This window comes from Drosophila willistoni, unplaced genomic scaffold (assembly GCF_018902025.1).
Source record: "Drosophila willistoni isolate 14030-0811.24 unplaced genomic scaffold, UCI_dwil_1.1 Seg609, whole genome shotgun sequence".
NCBI lineage: Eukaryota > Metazoa > Arthropoda > Insecta > Diptera > Drosophilidae > Drosophila > Drosophila willistoni.
The window spans coordinates 46,137-53,094 of record NW_025814528.1 but is presented as its reverse complement, the minus strand read 5'-3'; the positions used below and the strand labels follow the sequence as shown (position 1 = coordinate 53,094).

Sequence of the window (6,958 nt, the reverse complement as noted above, 5' to 3'; positions counted from 1 at the left end):
CGCCCCTATACTCAATTCTGACAATCGATTTGCACGTCAGAACTGTTTCGGTCTTCCATCAGGGTTTCCCCTGACTTCAACCTGATCAAGTATAGTTCACCATCTTTCGGGTCACAGCATATATGCTCAAGGTACGTTCCAGTTAGAGGTATAAATAATATAAATATCATTATACATAACTATATAGAACGCCCCGGGATTGTGTTAATTATCTATAAATAGTTAAAAAACTAATCCCATTATTATCAAGTTAATTATGCTATTAGGTTTATATCCCAATAACTTGCACATATGTTAGACTCCTTGGTCCGTGTTTCAAGACGGGTCCCGAAGGTATCCTGGAGCTTTCGCATTGTTAATCATACAAGTGCATATAATAAACACAGAAAATCAATGATAATCATGCTATTATATAATTCCGAAAAATTAACGCACTGTATTCATATAAATCTATCAACACTTTATCAAATTAATGACATTTATTCTATGTTAAAATGCAAGCAAAATAATTTAAATAAACTATAAGTCATATTTTATGATAAATTTGGTTTATGTTAATAGATTACAATGTCCTTATATGGAAAAAATGCACACTATTATTATAATATTATTAAAATATTAAAACTCTAATGATGAATTTTCCATAATGGATATTCAGGTTCATCGGGCTTAACCTCTAAACAGTTCACGTACTATTTAACTCTCTATCAGAGTTCTTTTCAACTTTCCCTCACGGTACTTGTTTACTATCGTCTCATGGTTATATTAGTTTTAGATGGAGTTACCACCCACTTAGTGCTGCACTATCAAGCAACACGACTCTTTGGAAACACCATCTAGTAATCATTAACGTTATACGGGCCTGGCACCCTCTATGGGTAAATGGCCTCATTTAAGAATGACTTAAATCATTAATTTCTCATACTAGAATATTGATGCTCCATACACTGCATCTCACATTTGCCATAAAGACAAGTGACTTAGTGCTGAACTATTTTCTTTTCGCTCGCCGCTACTAAGAAAATCCTTGTTAGTTTCTTTTCCTCCCTAATTAATATGCTTAAATTCAGGGGGTAGTCCCATATGAGTTGAGTTGTATATACACACAAATATATTATTTAATATATTAAAACCATTGTTAATTTTTACTTTAAGTGAAGAATAATATTATGACACAATTATTTTTTCATTTCATATCATTAATAAGAGGCAATTCTAGATTAAAATTTAATATTTTTTATGCTAGACATTCCTCAGTATCATTTGATTTGAAAAAGAAAATTATACATCTTCGTTTTTCTCATACATATGTGAGCCAATGTGTTTCAATTATTATTAATATTTTGTGAATATACATATATATCCAATAATATACCATATGCTTTAATATTTCGTAAAATATTAAAACAACTTATTTAGCATAGTCTTACCACCCTCAACCATATGTAGTCCAAGCAGCACTCTAAAATTAATTAAAGTACCATAACAGCATGGACTGCGATATGCGTTCAAAATGTCGATGTTCATGTGTCCTGCAGTTCACACGATGACGCACAGTTTGCTGCGTTCTTCATCGACCCATGAGCCGAGTGATCCACCGCTTAGAGTGATTATTAAGTTGTTTGTTTATTTCATTACGTCAATAATATTTTTATTGAAAGAAATTAAAAATACACCATTTTACTGGCATATATCAATTCCTTCAATAAAATCTTAACCCAACCGAATGCTGCGAAATGTCTTAGTTAACATAAGTGATTGAATACTGGACTTGACAAAATTTAAAAACTTGAAATTTAAAGTAAACTATCAATTTATGTAAAACGTTAACCTTAAATGCAGGTACAACATTGTACATTTGGGATGTTGCTTTAACCAATGTATGCCCAAACCAACAATGGCCAATACATTACGCAACGCCTGTATATTATGGTACATATAAACGCAGATAAATAAAGATATACAAAAATCATTTTCAATCTCCGATCGGAATACATAATTTAAGAAGAGTTAATATATTTTTTTTCTACCGTCAATTGTTATATATTTATACTCATTTTACTTTATTTAAATTTAATTTAATTTAATTTTATTTAATTTTTCAAATCAAATATTGTACTAAATCGACTTCCCCTGATCAGATTTAATAATAATAATAATCAATTTCATTTTCATTTTATGCTCTCATCTTCAATTTCATTTTCATTTTATATATCTTTATATTAATTTGGTATTTATTTATTTTAATAACGGTTGGAAAATACAATAATGATCCTTCCGCAGGTTCACCTACGGAAACCTTGTTACGACTTTTACTTCCTCTAAATAATCAAGTTCGGTCAACTTTTGCGAAACAACCGTAACACGGCGTCACAGTGATCACGTCCGGAGACCTCACTAAATAATTCAATCGGTAGTAGCGACGGGCGGTGTGCACAAAGGGCAGGGACGTAATCAATGCGAGTTAATGACTCACACTTACTAGGAATTCCAAGTTCATGTGAACAGTTTCAGTTCACAATCCCAAGCATGAAAGTGGTTCAGCGGTTTACCCGGACCTCTCGGTCTAGGAAATACACGTTGATACTTTCATTGTAGCGCGCGTGCAGCCCAGGACATCTAAGGGCATCACATACCTGTTATTGCTCAATCTCATTATTGCTAGACGCAATTTGTCCATTTAAGAAGCTAGTGTCCTTATAATGGGACAAACCAACAGGTACGGCTCCACTTATATAAACACATTCAAACACAATAAACATTTTACTGCTACCATGAATGAAGGCAATATAAGCTTCAACACCAAAATCCTGAAGATAACTATTTAATATATTTGAGTCTCGTTCGTTATCGGAATTAACCAGACAAATCACTCCACGAACTAAGAACGGCCATGCACCACCACCCATAGATTCGAGAAAGAGCTATCAATCTGTCTTACACACTTATGTTCGGACCTGGTAAGTTTTCCCGTGTTGAGTCAAATTAAGCCGCAGGCTCCACTCCTGGTCGTGCCCTTCCGTCAATTCCTTTAAGTTTCAGCTTTGCAACCATACTTCCCCCAGCCCAAAAGCTTTGGTTTCCCGGGAAGCGACTGAGAGAGCCATAAAAGTAGCTACACCCAATTGCTAGCTGGCATCGTTTATGGTTAGAACTAGGGCGGTATCTGATCGCCTTCGAACCTCTAACTTTCGTTCTTGATAATGAAAACATCTTTGGCAAATGCTTTCGCTTAAGTTAGTCTTACGACGGTCCAAGAATTTCACCTCTCGCGTCGTAATACTAATGCCCCCAAACTGCTTCTATTAATCATTACCTCTTGATCTGAAAACCAATGAAAGCAAACAGAGGTCTTATTTCATTATCCCATGCACAGAATATTCAGGCATTTGAAGCCTGCTTTAAGCACTCTAATTTGTTCAAAGTAATTGTACCGGCCCACAAAAACACTCGATTAAGAGCACTAATGTAGGTTTTTAAATAGGAGGAAATATATAAAAAGTACAAGTACTTAATTACATATAAGAACTCCACCGATAATACGCTTACATACATAAAGGTATAGTACTAACTACAAATGTATGTTGTACTACCCGTATGAAGCACAAGTTCAACTACGAACGTTTTAACCGCAACAACTTTAATATACGCTATTGGAGCTGGAGTTACCGCGGCTGCTGGCACCAGACTTGCCCTCCAATTGGTCCTTGTTAAAGGATTTAAAGTGTACTCATTCCAATTACAGGGCCTCGGATATGAGTCGTCCCAGAAGGTCCGTGTTTTTATTGCATGTATTAGCTCTAGAATTACCACAGTTATCCAAGTAATTGTTAACGATCTAAGGAACCATAATTGATATAATGAGCCTTTTGCGGTTTCACTTTTAATTCGTGTGTACTTAGACATGCATGGCTTAATCTTTGAGACAAGCATATAACTACTGGCAGGATCACCCAGAATAATGTTATTAATAAATAACACATTTAATAAAATGTGTTGTTAAATAACGATAAGTTTTATGATTTTTAACAAACACATATTTTTAAATATTTAAAGATACTTGACAATATGATATATTTTTGAATAAAATAAATTAAAATACATATATTATTTGTGGTAACATTCTACGAATACGGCCATAATTTAATAGCGTTCATTTTCGTTTTTCATTAATTGAATATATTTAATAAATTTGTTCAAAAATATCTTTATTTTTACACTTACAAAATATATAATCACATTTGCTTTAATTTTGCTCATTTCAAAAGAAAATAAACATTTGTATTTTGATATTAAATTTAAAATTTAACTTGAATTTGACATTTAATGCGTGAAATTATATATCAAGTAAAACCATCATTCACATTAAGTGAGATGAGTGTTTTATAATTATAAGAAATTAATTCAATAATAATAAGTGACATATTATTTAAGTTGCAAACATAACAAGATATATGATGCATACTTATTTACTCTTCTTATATAAAAGGTTAAAGATTATGAACAATTAAACTAAGAACTAATTTAATGCCCATAATCTTTACTCAGGTATTAACGATAAATCCAAATATAACCAGTGACTAAACTTCAGCAGAGAGAACGATCCTAAGATCGTTTCATCATACACCTTAGAATACCTTGGTAGGCTTTTTCATTATCTTTTGCATTTGACATATTAACGTTGAAGTAGAGCAGCCTTCAACATAACTGAACAACCACTGTTCATCATGAGTAGGTTTTGTGCCACATACTCTCGAAATCGACCATTTATGTTTGAAGGTACCACTCAACAATAAATTTACATATGTATTTTTATAAATACCATCAAATTTCGTTATAATAAATAAATAAATAGACATTGCCGATTATAAATGCATAAGACATATGTATTTAAGAATTTTACCAATATTACATATGACTGACCATGCTCGACATCACACCACCTAAGTAGGTTTTGTGCCACATACTCTCGAAATTGACCATTTATGTTTGAAGGTACCACTCAACAATAAATTTTCATATGTATTTTTATAAATACCATCAAATTTCATTATAATAAACAAATAAATAGACATTGCCGATTATAAATGCATAAGACATATGTATTTAAGAATTTTACCAATATTACATATGACTGACCATGCTCGACATCACACCACCTAAGTAGGGTTTGTGCCACATACTCTCGAAATGGACCATTTATATATGAAGGTACCACTCAACAATAAATTTTCATATGTATTTTTATAAATACCATTAAATTTCATTATAATAAATTAACAAATAGACATTGCCGATTATAAATGCATAAGACATATGTATTTAAGAATTTTCCCAATATTACATATGACTGACCATGCTCGACATCACACCACCTAAGTAGGTTTTGTGCCACATACTCTCTAAATCGACCATTTATGTTTGAAAGTACCACTCAATAATAAATTAACATTTTTTCCCCACACAATAAATGGGCGTTTTTAAGAAATCACCAAAGTATAAAACATTCGTATGTGATATGCATATTCCCATATGATAAATAGGCGATATTAATATTATTAGTTTTTAGTAACATTTTTTTCATATAAATGGGCGATATTAAATAAATCGCATACGTTATGATATATTTTCATATGATATGAGAAATTTTGAATGTTGAGTAAATTTTTTTGTTTTTTTCATATATATGGGCGATATTAAATAAATCCCATACGTTATTGTTGAAATTATGAAAATATGCTATTTACATTTGTGGGAATAGTTTAATATTCTATTTACATTTGTGGGAATAGTTTAATATTCTATTTACATTTGTGGAAATAGTTTAATATGCAAATTACATTTTATCGATTTATAGCTTTATGATTATCCATCTCTAGCTTTGTTCCAACTCTAACTACTACGATTTTGTACTTACTTCCTTTTTCCGCTTGCTCTGAATAAAACGTTTGACTTGTACATATTAATTCGTCTTGTGTTCTTATTTACAATTTCACTGTGCAGACATTTTTCTACCTAACATTGGTTATGGGCCCAGGTCTAACAGAATACGAAATTTAAGAAGTGTAAACGATGAGTCAAAGTTTTCAAATTGAAAAGCTCAATGAGCATAATTATGATGTGTGGAGTATACAAATGCGAAGTATACTAATTCACCAAGAACTGTGGAAATTCGTGAGTGGAAAAGAAGCCGTCGATCCAGCAAAATCGGTTATAGCTGATGAAAAAGCGCTAGCTTGTATTATTTTATATGTGAATACCTCGCAATTGAACTATGTTAAAAATTGTAAGACCTCAAAAGAAGCATGGGATGTACTACGCAATGTACACGTGCCCACGAACTATGTTAAAAATTGTAAGACCTCAAAAGAAGCATGGGATGTACTACGCAATGTACACGTGCCCACCGGGCCAATTCAAAAAGTGTTGCTATATAAAAAACTTTTGAACTTAAAAATGGAGGCAAATAGTGAAATTCCACAATATATAAATTCATTCGTTGAACTAATCAGTAAGCTCACTGAAGTTGGAATTTATTTAAGTGAAGAATTAAAAGTGATAATTCTTTTGTCAAGTTTGAACTCTGATTATGAACATTTTGTGGTAGCAATGGAGACACGTGATTCTCTACCGTCTTTACAAGTGCTAAAAGCGAAGCTGCTAGCAGAAGCAATTCGCATAAAAGAAAACGGTGAAAAAGCAAACGCGCAACAAGCCTTCTATGCAGGCGCGAACAAGAAACAAAATGAAAAACGCGAAACCGGTAATTTAACGGAAATTGTTTCAAGTGTGGAAAACGCGGGCATCGATCGGTACAGTGTAGAGTGAAGCAACAAGACAATAAAGAAGCAGAAAAGAAACATCAAATTTCTTATGCAGTGTATTCGGCAATACAAAAAGAGAATTTTGCAAACGGCAATTGGTGTATTGACAGTGGTGCCACCTCGCACATGTGCTA

General features: G+C 32.6%; 1 pseudogene; it reads right to left on the bottom strand.

Annotated features, from left to right (window-relative positions):
• Nucleotides 1-1,457: 1,457 nt before the first annotated feature.
• On the bottom strand, nt 1,458-1,609 carry LOC124461726 (annotated as a pseudogene).
• Between the last annotated feature and the right edge of the window lie 5,349 nt (nt 1,610-6,958).